Source organism: Sus scrofa, chromosome 14, assembly GCF_000003025.6.
Source record: "Sus scrofa isolate TJ Tabasco breed Duroc chromosome 14, Sscrofa11.1, whole genome shotgun sequence".
NCBI classification, from domain to species: Eukaryota; Metazoa; Chordata; class Mammalia; order Artiodactyla; family Suidae; genus Sus; species Sus scrofa.
Genome location: NC_010456.5, coordinates 51852514 through 51865314, shown reverse-complemented (window position 1 = coordinate 51865314; position 12801 = coordinate 51852514). Strand labels below are relative to the sequence as shown.

General features: G+C 45.7%; 1 protein-coding gene across 26 annotated transcripts in view; it reads left to right on the top strand.

The window, feature by feature from the left end:
* The window catches only part of CHRM3 (cholinergic receptor muscarinic 3), a 545038-nt gene that overhangs the window by 498348 nt on the left and 33889 nt on the right, over positions 1-12801 (top strand). The gene's annotated exons all lie outside the window — the stretch shown is intronic.

Sequence of the window (12801 nt, the reverse complement as noted above, 5' to 3'; positions counted from 1 at the left end):
TATGCTTGTGCCCATGGATTCAGGTTATGTTACATTGTTACAGAACTGCACAAGCGTGTTCTGAGGTTGCATGTTGCCTTCTCTTTGTTCTGGGAGGGCCCATCCCCCTCCCCACTACATTCCCCCCTTTTATGCTCTGATCTCTTTCTCAGGGTCCAAGAGCATCATCTTGGGCTGGGGTTTACATTCCTACAGCATCATCACATGTGTGGCTGTCTTCCTTTTAATCATGGCTTCAATAAGGCCAGAGACAGATCTTATAACTAGAGGAGCCAGACAAGGTAAGATCAGGCAGCCTCCCAAGATCATGAGAACGACACCTATGAGGGTTTTGAATCCCCCAAAGGTTGAAAAACATCCCTCCCAAATAGTTCTCCAGGGTTCCAGCACTTCCAAGTCTGTACGGAGACATGAGCTACTTTTCGGATGTTTGTGGCTATCTATGTTGGTTATGGATTGGCCATTTTGTCATCTATCCGGAGGCAGCAGTCGGTTTGATTAAATTTTCCACATATTCTCCTTCTTCTAATATGTAATCTAAGGCTAGGCAGTTCTGGTAAATAGCTGCATGCATTTGCAGTAGTTGTTTTGCTGTGAGTTCCAGGGCTGTGGCTGTTTGGTTGGTAATAATTTCCAGTACTGCCTGTAACCTGATGATTTGATTGAGCATATATATAGGGGTTTGGTAGCCCCGATTCCCATCTTGTGTTCAAGTGGCTGGACCATATGTCTCAATCATTTCTGGTGTGGCTATTCATTTTCCCCCCCATCTCTCTTGTCCTCCTATCACAGGACTCCTTTTGGTTGTAGCCTTTAGAACTGATAAAGGAGAACCCCTAATTTTTTTCTCCCTACTGGTTAGGCAGGAGGAAAAATCCCGGTTGGATTATTCCAATGATGCAACTCCCTTTCCATCAAGCGGGGAGTTGTGTATATGCTCTTTCTCCACATATTCAAAACAGCCCATCAGGTGCCCTCAAGTGTTCAGGGTTGCTGAGTCAGGTTATCCCAGTGTTTACTAATTTCAGGTATGCTGTGGAATGGATTGGCCTCCTCCTCAGTATGTATAGTACAGTTGACTATGGATTGATAGGGAGAGGATTGGCACTGGAAGGTGTTAACCACGGAGGCCAGGGCCCAATGCCAAGTAGGAGCACCACTCGAAACTGGTAGAGTCTCAAGAAAACGTTCTTTTGCATGGAGTTTCTCCTACCCATTGTGTAAAATCGGGACCTGTTCTACTAATGCACTCTTTTCCAATCACCTCTGAGGCCAAGACCCAACTTTGGGGCCAGTTGTTTTTTCTCTCTGTTATGGAATGATTCCATTGAAGTAAATGGAGTGCATTTAGGCTGGTCCCCTTTCAAGGCTATTCTTCACACATAAGGACCCCTCCATAGACCCAACGGTTAGTGACATTGAACTCATGGGCAATACTTTTAGCTGGGTCACTGACATGGTTCTTACCTAGGGTGGGGAAGTCCCAGTCTGGACCCAGGTCCTTCCTAAGTTGGTCATAGACTGGGCTGGACCCCGACTGTAGAGACTTTGGGCCTGCCTGTTGTTTTATCCTTTGCATAGTTTTATCCTTTGCCCTGGCTAGCTGGGTCTGGGTGTGATCCTGAATTCCTCCTCCATCAGACATGCCCCAGTGCCCATTATCTGTCCAGTAGGCCCAAGTCCTGGTTCCCCTTCTCTTTTTTCCCTGGCAAGTGTGCCCCCTGGTTATTTTGTCTTTATCCATCCCATCCAATATCTTTTACCATTATATCTGCAAAGGGTGGGAGTGGTACATCGATAACAAGCAGCTGGTTGGTAGGCATGGGAGGTGAGGGACAATCTAACCTTTCCCCTGATACCAAGTTTTTTCCCTACACTTATCACAAGGGGTAGAATTTGAGTCTACAAGAGGGGCAAAAGGGGCCCAGACCAGAAGCAACCAATAACAAAAAAACATCCTTCCCCAGAAGATGAAGGAGAGCACAAGCAGGTACCTTTTGCCACATTTCCAATCAGCCAGAGCAGTCGTTGACCATCTTATGGCAAAGATTAGGACAATGACCACAATAACGGACAGGTACAAGGGGTAGCAGTGCATCACAATAAGGGGACCAAAATGAGGAATGGACACAGTCTATTTATCCTGTCTAGTGGCTGATTCCTCAAGCTTCTGCTGTGTGTATACTAGTCAGCCTCTGGAGTGACTAGAGCAGGGCTGTCATCCTCATGGGTATCTGGAGCTGCAGCTTGTTTTTTTTTGGATGGTCAGCTTGCATGGGTTGAGGGATCAGGGATGCAACTCCCAGTCTCATGATGCTGGTTTTACTCTGCTCTGGTGAATCCAAGGAGCCACTTCTGCCACCTTTACTGCAGTAGGAGTGGATAAAAAGACAGTAAGTGGGCCCCTCCAAAGAGGTCTTAATGGCTGGGCATTCCACTTTTACCCATATAGCGTCCCCTGGTTTGAAGGGGTGGGTGTCTATGATTAGTCTTACGGGTAATTGTTCCCTAACCCATTGATGGAGGGTGGCCAGGGTGGACCCTAGTGCCTGCATCTGCTGCCTCAGGGTGAGGTTCCCTAGTTCCTTTAAGTGCCCCCTTATACCCTTAATGGGGATGGGGGGGTGCCCACAGAGGATTTCGTAAGGAGAAAATCCAGTCAGTTTAGTAGGGCTCAACCTAATTTTTAGCAAGGCTACTGGCAAGATCTGGTCCCAATGCAGGTGTGTCTCCTGGCACAGTTTGCTTAATTGCAGTTTCAGACTCCAATTCATCCACTCTACCTTACCAGAGCTCTGGGGCTGATAGGCTGTGTGTAACTTCCAGGTGATTTTTGTCACCACTTGTACTCTTTGGCCACAAATGCTGGTGCATTAAATCTGGTGGACTGGAGAATATTTCATCCATGACTTTAATATAATCATGATCTGACTGAACGGGCCTGACAGGCAGTAGGGTTGCAGGGTTTAGAGTCCTCATTACCTCTAGGTGAATGTACAGGTTTTCACATAACATTCCCTGATATTTGACCATCCAGGTGTTAGTCAGCCAGTATTGTCCCTTATATTCCATTAATGTCAGCACCGAATGTGGCACTCGGACTGTTAGTTTTTGTCCCACAGTTAATTTATCAGCTTCTGACACTAAGAGAGCTGTGGCTACAAGTGCCTGCAGGCACGGTGGTCATCCTTGGGCAAACGAGTCAAGTTGCTTGGAAAGGTATGCCACTGGACGACGCCATGACCCCAGCATCTGAGTTAAGATCCCCACTGTGACATCAGTGCACTCATGCATGTACAAGAAGAAGGGCTTGGCCATGTCTGGGAGCCCTAGGCCAGGCGCATTGGTGAGGCCCGCTTAAGTTCTTCAAAAGCCTTTTGTTGCATTAGAACAGAGGTTCCCATTTTCCCCCCTTTGTGGCCTCATAAAGGGGTTTTGCCAAAATGGAGAAATTGGGTATCCAGATCCTGCAGAAACCTGTGGCCCTAAGAAATTCCAGAACCTGGCATCGGGTAGAGGGAACCAGGATTGAGCAGACAGCCTGCTTTCTCTCAGGGCGGAGTTGATGTTGTCCCTGGGATAGGTGAAAGCGAAGATATTCAAACTTTTTCTTGACAGATCTGGCTTTAGCCAATAGGTCCTATCCCATCAAAGTCACAAGACAGTCGGGGAGGTATAGAAATTCATGAATGACTTTATGTCCCCCCAAAGTGCATCATCTAGACAACAGGAAGGGTACCATGTTTGGTTGTCTGTGACCCCTACAGTGATGGCTTGCCTCTGCCAGAGTGGGCCCATAGGCTGAGTTACCACTGAGTGTTCTGCCCCAGTATCCACCATGAAGTCAGTGGGCTGGTCCCATACATTCATTCAGACCATGGGCTCCCGGGGGCCTGACAGAATGGAGCTCAGTCTGTCCTAGTTTTCCTCATAGTTTCTCATAATGGCCAGCCTGCAAAACCGTTTTTGGGGACCCCACATGACTGTTGGGCCAGCTGATATTGGCCCCGGACCACCTGGCCTCTTCCCCTCTGCTTGGGACCCGATTGGGAATCATCTGACAATTGAGGGCACTCATTTTTCCAGTGGCCTTCCTGGTGACAGTAGGCATATTGGTTTCATCCCAGTTTTGGCCCTGGATGAGATGGTCCTCCTTGTTGCCCCCCCTTTTTGGCTCTGGCCTCAGCCTCGACCCTGTGGGGTACCTTCCGTTTGCTTCACCAAGGTAGCTGCCAGTAGGCTCGCCCTTTTTGCATTTGTTTGTTTTCAGCCTTTAGTGTTGCCTGGTCATGGTTGACAAACACTTTGGTTGTTATCCCCCGCAACTAACTAGCATTTATGCCTGTAAAGCCCTCTAACTTCTGGAGCTTGTGTCGGATGTCCCCTTGTGCCTGGCTCATGAGGCCTACATTGACCATCCACTGGTTTTCAGTTAATTCTGGGTCAAAGGGAGTATAGAGGGGGAATGCCTCACATAGCCTTTCATAAAATTGGCTTGGGCTTTCTTCAAGTCCCTGGAGCACCTCTAAGGTTTTGCTCATGTTTGTAGCCTTTCTCCTCTTTTTTTTTTCTTGGGGAATTGGCTCTGGGCATAAGCCTGTGCATTTATTGTCTCTGCCAGGGCATGTTTTTCTAGCCATTTTAAAACTGCCTGAGTAATTCAGTGCTGTTCTGTAGTGTTGAATAGAGTCAGAAGAAACTGACGGCAATCAGTCCAGGTGGGCTTGTGGGTCTGAATGATGGACTGCATTAGATCAATCATAGCCTGAGGCTTCTCTGTGTAGGAGGGGGCTATGATATTTCCAATTTAGGAGATCAGTAGTGGTGAAAGGTTTATATAAAAAAATACACTGAAAAAAAAAATACGCTGGCATCCTTGAATCTGACCTTGATCAAAACAGACAGACCCTCTGGTTTTCCTCAGTGGCATTTGTAGGGCCCCCTTGTACCGTAGCAGAGAGGGGCTGTCCCTGCTGGCCTGGCTTTTTGGTTGCCTTCTGACAGGAGTATACAGGGTTAACACTGGAGGCTGGGGAGAGGCAGCTACTGATAACGTTATGGGTGAGTCAGGGAAGGGGCTGCTCTCCAGGGAGGCAGCCGCCTCCAGTATGGCCTTGGCTGCTGGAAGTGCGGGTGGCAGCAGAGGGTACAATGGTGCAAAAGGTGGGAGAATTTTCTCTGGTTCCTCAGATAAAAATGGCTTTTCAAGTTCCAGTCAGCACATTGAGGGGGCTCTTATCTGAGCCATCATGATTTTACAGTTTTCTTCCAGACAGGCTTTTAGCCAAGGTGGCCGAGAAAGGACCATGTCTTTCCAACAGTCAATGTAAGAGAATTGGTCCGGGTGCCCTGGGTCACCCGTGATGACTCAAACACCTTGCTAACTAGTACCTTATCTAGCGACCCTTTGGAAGGCCAGCCCACCCTGAGTGAAAGCCAATCTATCTCACAGAATGTTTGGAGTTTTCTGGGAGTCAGCTTAATACTGTAATCTCCAGAATATCTCCCTGAATTTTTTTTTTAATCATAGACTTAGGGGGTATTAGTTTACTCTGTTTTCCACCCATTTCCTCCCCCTAAAAGATGATAGTCGCATACAAGAAGAGAAAGGAAAACAGTGAACAATCACTTCATCCATCTCTGGCCATTCTCCTGGTGGAGATGTTTCAGGCGCCTCTTGGCATTGGTTGGATTGTATAAACCCCAGTGTCAGGACCCCTCCAAAGAGGGCCACCATAAGCCGTATGAGGATCACCGTGGAACCACAGATCGGGACTCAACACTCGCTTTGGCCCATCTGGTCAAGTGGGAACTCTCCCGTCATCCAACTCATTCACTTGCATTCATACAGTGTCTCCAACCCACCGTCCAGTGCCTTAGAGATGTGGTTTCATCTCCTGTCTCCTCTACGAGAACTACTGTGAGACTACTAGGGCAACTCTGGGAGGTGATCAGACTCCCCTTCTGCCTCTTAGGAGCAGGCCACCAAATTGAACCCGGGTTCTTACCAGTCTGATGGGTGGTGCTCCCTTGGCTGGTTCCTGGGCCTCAGTGGATTCTGTTGCGCTCCTGGGGTCCTCATCCCAGCACGCTGGGAGGGCTAGTCCCCTATGCATTAATTGGTCCACTGGCGTCAGGGCAGGCCACTCTCCCTGCGTCCCAGGGGTTGCACCCCAGTGACAAAGGAGGTGAAATCACCATCTCCAAATCCCAGATCAGCCCCCAAGTGTTGCAGGGAGACAGGACACTGAGGCCTTTTTGCCAGAAAGCAGCGTTTATTCATGCTGGCACTGGCTCAGTGGATTCATATGTAAAGGCTGAGTCCTGAATGTTGGGGGGGCGCTGTCTTATATACCCTCCATTATTTGTTTCTTTTACACTTTGGTCTCCTTGTCCCCCTTATAAGGTAACATACATTCTGTAATTTCTGAATGGACAGTTAGAGATACACTTGTGTCCATGGATTCAGGTTATGTTACATTGTTACAGAACTGCGCATGCCTGTACAGGTGCTGATGCTACATGTTGCCTTCCCTTTGTTCTGGGAGGGCCCTTCCCCCTCCCACTACAAAAGCACAGCCAATCACACAGCTTCCTGTCTGGTCCCTCTACATCACTGAAAATCTCCTCCTCCCTAGTCCTGGCAACTTCACTAGACACTCTTTGATTACATCTGTTTCTGATAGCCATGGAAATGCAATGGAGTGGAGTTCCCACTGTGGCTTAGCAGGTTAAGGACCTGATGTAGTATCCATGAGGACATGGGTTGAATTCCTGGCCTTGCTCCGTGGGTTAAGGATCCGGCATTGCCACAAGTTGTGGCATAGGTCATAGTTGCGGCTCAGATCCGACATTTCCATGGCTGTGGTGTAGACGGAAGCTACAGCGCCGATTCCACTCCAGCCCAGGAACTGCCATATGCCACAGATGTGGCTGTAAAAAAAGAAGAAAGAAATACAATAGAGAGTTTCAAACATCTGTTCATGCTTTAATTTGCATGGTATTCCCCTGAGTTCAGAAGAAGAAACAGCAGCCAATCCATTTTTCAGCTGAGGAAGGAGAGGATAAGAAATTTAGTAAAGGCAGCAGGCAAGTGCCCAGGAAAAGAACCCTGAACCAGAAGATTGCTAAAGCTGCCACCAAATGGCCTACCGGGGCGGGGGGGGCGGTGAAACGGAAAAAAAATGAAAGAAATTGGGAAAGAATAAAACAAAAGTACAGTTGCTCAGTGCTTCATCCACAAATATACCTGAGTTCTCACGGTGCCCACAATCACATTTTCTCCAAAGCTTCCTATATCCTAAAATCAAACAGAAAAATCCACATCTCCAGATTTTACCTTAATTTTCCCAGGGTTCTTTCCTAAGCCACTGAGTTGGAACTCACACTCAGCCATCTGTTTCCTATGCCCTTTGAATAACTATTTAAAGTAAGTTGTTTGAGCTCCTGTTTTTTTATGGTTCTTTTCCCTGCAAGGCAGAAGGTCCATCTCTCCATGGACCATTAGTGAAGTCAGAAGCACTGAGGAATTTAGAAACACCAAGTTCTACAAAGTTACAGCTGGAGAACAACTCCTTCCCACCACTGTCCTCATTTCACCCAAGAGAAAAGGAAAGCCTGCAGGGAAAAAGTACTTGCCCCAAATCATTTGCTCATTAGTGCGACCTGCTCCAAATGCTAGATTGTTAGTTGTCTGTTTGGCTTGTTTTTATGCATTAAGAGATTTTGAATTAAGAGGCTTCCTGGCAATACTAGTAAAAGATAACTGTAATATGCAACATGCATTGGGTCCTTACTGTGTGCAGATACTGTTCAACCTATGTAGAGTAATTCATTTTGGGGTTTGGGGGGGGGGTGGCTGCACCCATGGCAGGGATGGAACCTGTGGCACAGCATCAACCCAAGCCGATGCAGTGACAATGCCAGATCCTTAACCCACTGTGCCACAAGGGAGTTCCTAAAGTAATTCATTTAATCCAGTACCATCCTAGGAGGAAGATGCTATTATTATCTCCACTTGACCATTTCGGAAACTGAGGTTCAGAGTGATACAGTAACTTGCCTAAAACCTTTCACATATCTAGTCTTTCACATATTCATGCATATTTAGGAAAAACTGAGAGTAGCTCAGACTGGCATGTAAGCAATAAGAAGGCAAATTTGAAGGAAAATTCAATCTATGCTAAATTTACACTGGAATATACATAATATACATATTTTTATACAAGGAGGCCATGTGGCCTAGTGTTTTGTCACAGGCTAGAAAGCAGGGTCCCTTGCAGCCCTTTGTGAGGGTGAACTGGCTGCACCCACATAGAAGTGTCTGATAAACCAAAATTTACCAATGGGAGGATTTCTATTCCCAGGTATTCTGCATCTTTGAGGCTGCTTTTTGCAATGGAAAGGATTCTCTTCGAGATCATTTGAAGAGGAGTTCCCCTTGTGGCTCAGTGGTAACAAACCTGACTAGTATCCATGAGGATGCAGGTTTGATCCCTGGCCTTGTTCAGTGGGTTAAGGATCCAGTGTTGCTATGAGCTCTGGCTTAGGTGGCAGATGCAGCCCAGATCCCACATTGCTGTGGCTGTGGCATAGGCTGGCAGCTGCAGCTCCAGTTTGACCCCAGCCTGGGGTCGTCCACATGCTGAAAGTGTAGGCCTTAAAAAAAAAAAAAAGTATTTGAAGATCATGTTGTTGTAGTAGCTTAGGAAACACATATCTGTGTATTCCCTCCACATGGGATATTTTCTTTGTGGCTCAGGAGAACTTCCTGCCTGTGTCCACCCCCTGCAGTCTAGGTTCTATTGAAACTTAAAAAAATGACAAGATTTAACCAGTTACTCAATAGAGTAAGTCCGCACCCCCTTCTCTGACTCATCTTTGCAAAATACAAAACAACTTTTATCAGTAAGCAACATCTCTCGGCTGTAATGTTCCTTTGTTGCAGAAACCATGGCAGCGGAAAGAGACAAGCAGCACTCGGAGATGTGGAATAGCCAGGTTTATTCAGCACTGGTGAGGGCTCAGAGGAGTCACCTCCAGAGTCTGAGCACCAGGTCTTTGTTCTGGATAGCTTTCATGCAATACAGATCGCCCAGTCTTGTTTTTCCCGCGCAAGCAGCCCAGCCCTCCCCCTTCCCAGAGCAGTGTTCCTGCCTTAGAAGCTGAGTAAACAAGATTACAAAAAATGAAACTGATAAGCAATGCTTGGAGCACTGCTAGCAGAGCTGCTAGCAAGGACATAAGGCATGTAGTTGCTAAAGATTACAAGAAGGGTGGTATGGGGCCCAGTGAAGCTGCTGTCAGGCAAGTAGCTCCCTCCTCAGGGGTGGGGGGGTGAGGGGGTGGGCTTATTTAGTTAAAACTCTTACTTCACCTCCACTCCCTTTTTGCATGGCTCCTTTTTTTATGCTTCAGTTCTCAGGTTAAATGTTACCCTATTACAGAGATGACCCCACCCCACATTTTCTAAAATTGGACACCTAATTTACACACACCATTTAATTCCACCTCAGAGCTTTATTTCTTTGCAGCACCACAATTGTGTCCATTTATTTCTTTGAAGGATTCTCTGTTCTACTAGAATGTAAACTTTCATTTGTCTTGTTCAACATAAAAGCTAGCACAGAATCTGGAACTTTTATGCATTTAGCAAACATGACCTATTCCATATGCCCTCAGCATTTGAAATGCTTAATTAGTTTATTTAATCCCCTATACAACCCCACCCTCAGGCACTCATTCCTTGTTTTATAGGTGAGGAAACAGAAGCAAGGAGAGATTAAGTAACTTGCCTGAAGGCACAAAACGGATATAAGAGTTTGAACCCACACTAACTCTGGGTTTGTGTTCAACCATTACTTCTAACCAATTTGTACATTTTCAGTTCTTATTTGTTGAACACGTGAATGTGTTACCAAATGCAAGTCCACCTGCCAGATTCACAGTGAGATCAAACAAACTGAAATGTCAGAGTATGGAGCAGAGAAAGGTTTGTTGCAGGGCCGTGCAAGGAAATGGGTGGCTCATGCCTCCAAAACCCTGAACTCCTTGAAGAATTTCAGGAAGGCATTTTTATTTTTGTTTATTTATTTATTTATTTGGCCACAGCATGCAGCAGTGATCTGTGATCTCAGTTCCCAGACCAGGGGTTGAATCTGAGCTACAGCAGTGAAAATGCCAAGTCCTAATAACCACTAGGTCACCAGGGAACTCCCCAGCAAGGCATTTGTAAAGGCAAGGTGAGGGAGTGGCATGGTTAGCTGTTGCAAATTTCTTGGTCAAAATCCTTTGTTAATGCAACTGTCCACTAGGTCAGGTCACAATGTTCCTCAAACCTCCATCCAGTAAGACAAATGTTATTCTCTGTTTTGTAACTTTATTTTTCTATATGAATGGACTCAAAGTTCAGAGCCCTGAGAATAGGCTCTCCAGTATATATAGGCAACATTCTTTTACAAAAGGTGCAGAGCTAGCATGACTAAGCACTGTCAACAAAGCACAGATGTTAAAGTAAAAGGAACAGATCTAATATGGAGTCAGATTTGTTCTTTGCTGTTACAAACATATGAATAAATGAAATTGAAATGTAAGTAGAGCAGCTGAGGATGAAATGTCCCCTAACTTACTGTCTGCTTTTCTGCCACTTCACTTCCTACACATATATAGATTTATCCACACCTCTAATCTTTGGGTCTTTTTTTAAAGTATTATTGAAAATGCTTCTCTTCTCTTAGAATTTTTCTAATCCAAATAAAAAACACACTGATGAAGCTAGCATTCCAAAGGAAATATATTCATCATATAAAAAGAGAACTCCATTAGCAAACACAAACATCAGCCTTTGTTTGATAAAAGTTCCATTCTCAAGAGAACTAAACTTGCCTGCTTTGTGTTATGCTAACTTTAGCCCCTCAAAGATACATCCATATCCTAACCTCCCCCAGATTATGAATGTTACCTTATTTGGGAAAAGAGTCTTTACAGATGTAATTAAGGTAAGGCTTGGAAATCTCATTGTGGCTCAGCAGTAACCCGATTAGTATCCTTGAGGATAAGGATGGGGGTTCAAACCCTGGCCCCACTAAGTGGGTTAAGGATCCTATATTTCTGTGAGATGCAGTGTAGGTTGCAGACAGGGCTTGGATCCAGCATTGCTGTGGTTGTGATGTAGGCCAGCAGCTATAGCTCCGATTTGACCCCTAGCCTAGGAACTTCCGTATGCCAGAAGTGCAGCCCTAAAAAGACAAAAAAAAAAAAGGGTTTAAAATGAGAGGGTCATCCTGGATTATCTATGTGGGCCCTAAATCCAATGACAGGTGTCGTTACCAAAGACATCCAGAGGAGGAGGCAAAGTGACCACAGAGGCAGAGATTAGGTGCAGCCACAAACCGAGATATGCCTGGAGCCACTGCATGCTTGAAGAATCCTGGAAGGGATTCTCCTCCAGAGCCTCCGGAGGAAGTAACAGCCCTATAGCACCTTGAGTTTGGACTTTTAACCACTAGGACTGTGAGAGAATAAATGTCTGTTGTTTTAAACCACATAAATTGGGGTAATTTGTTATGGCAGCCACAGGAAACTAATACACTGATGTGTGAGGATTGTATTAAATGCTTCTTAGTTTCATTAATGAAGTGTTTTGAGGTGGATATGGTTCATCTCTTTTGTGTAAATGGATGATAAAGAATAAGAAAAATAGCTTACCACAGGCATCTTGAAATTCCTTTTTTCTTTTAGTAGCTCGAGCTTTACTGTGCCTGCAGATTAAATCTGGCAGTCCTGTGGTACTTCCTAGGGAGTGTTAAATATTACTCTTCCTAGGTAGTCACTCAGCAGATCTTTGTTGAAGGTCTGCCCTGGCACATCACTTTATTTGGCATTGCAGAGAGAGAGCAAAGCAGAGGCCTGTTTTTAACTTTCATGGTTCTGGTTGTTTCATTCTCTTCAGATGGACTATAATCCCCTGAGTTAAAAACACAGGCCTTGACGTTTGTTAAATATCCCTCAAAGCCTTTGGAGGCTGAATCTGTAGGAAAGGGGCAGAGTGAATTCTTGTTCAGTAGCTGGTGGAAAACAAGTAGAGTATGATTAGCTCCAACAGCAGATGTCTTGCAGAGAGAGGACATGAATTAGGCCACTGTGATTCCCTCTCACTGTCAAGGAGCTTACAATCTAACTGCCTGTTTAGAATCTGATAACAAGAATTGGGGTTGGGGAAATGACCAGGAGGAATGCCTGAAGAGAGATTTTAGAGATCACTGGAGAAATTGCAATAGGCAGGTGCCTTAGAAGAAATGAAAAATAATTGCTATCCCTGAAATTCTCCCATACTACACAGTATGTAGGGTGTCTTGATTCTGTAAAGAATATGCATGCCAATTCATCAAGGTCAAGAGTTTTCCACCTTTAACATGCATTAGAAGTATCCAGAAGACTTGTTAGAACACAGATTGTGAGGCCCCACCTCCAGAATTTCTGATATAGGGGGTCTGGGATGGGGCAAAAAAATTTGCATGTGTAACAAGTAACCTGTTGAGGAGTTCCTGTTGTGGCTCAGTGATTAACACACCCGACTAGCATCCATGAGGACTCAGGTTTGATCCCTGGCCTAGCTCAGTGGGTTAAGGATCTGGCGTTGCCATGAGCTGTGGTGTAGATCTCAGACGCTGCTCAGATCCCGCATTGCTATAGCTCTGGCGTAGGCCGGCGGCTACAACTCTGATTGGGCCCCTAGCCTGGGAACCTCCATATGCCATCGGTGCGGCCCTAATAGACAAAAACAAACAAACAAACAAACAA